Source organism: Arachis duranensis, unplaced genomic scaffold, assembly GCF_000817695.3.
Source record: "Arachis duranensis cultivar V14167 unplaced genomic scaffold, aradu.V14167.gnm2.J7QH unplaced_Scaffold_92610, whole genome shotgun sequence".
NCBI classification, from domain to species: domain Eukaryota; kingdom Viridiplantae; phylum Streptophyta; class Magnoliopsida; order Fabales; family Fabaceae; genus Arachis; species Arachis duranensis.
This window is the reverse complement of record NW_026265215.1, coordinates 6,299-7,141: the sequence shown is the minus strand read 5'-3', so window position 1 is coordinate 7,141 and position 843 is coordinate 6,299.

The following is an 843-nucleotide window of genomic DNA, read 5'->3' as shown; positions in this document are numbered from 1 at the left end:
CTTCGGGCTATCACAGTCCGTTCTAGGATTTTTTTTAGCTCTCTGTTAGAGACTTCAGCTTGCCCATTTGTCTGTGGATGATACGGAGTTGCCACTTTGTGGCTAATTCCATATCTAACCATAGCAGAGTATAGCTGTCTATTGCAGAAATGAGTGCCTCCGTCACTGATTAGTACTCTGGGAACACCAAATCTGCTGAAGATGTGTTTCTGGAGGAACTTCAGCACGGTCTTGGTATCATTAGTGGGTGTAGCAATTGCTTCTACACACTTAGATACATAGTCCACTGCCACTAGAATGTAAGTGTTTGAGTATGATGGTGGGAATGGACCCATGAAGTCAATTCCCCATACATCAAACAATTCTATCTCTAATATCCCTTGTTGAGGCATGGCATATCCGTGAGGTAACTTACCAGCTCTTTGGCAACTGTCACAGTTACGCACAAACTCTCGGGAATCTTTATAGAGAGTAGGCCAGTAGAAGCCACATTGGAGGACTTTAGTGGCTGTTCGCTCACTTCCAAAATGTCCTCCATACTGTGATCCATGGCAATGCCATAGGATCCTTCGTGCTTCTTCTCTGGGTACACATCTGCGGATCACTCCGTCAGCACATCTCTTAAAGAGATATGGTTCATCCCAGAGGAAGTACTTGGCATCTGAAATTAATTTCTTTCTTTGCACTCTGCTGTACTCCTGGGGTATGAACCTCACAGCTTTATAATTTGTAATATCTGCAAACCATGGAGCTTCCTGAATGGCAAAGAGTTACTCATCTGGGAAGGTCTCAGAGATCTCAGTAGAAGGGAGGGACGCCCCAGCTACTGGTTCTATTCGGGAT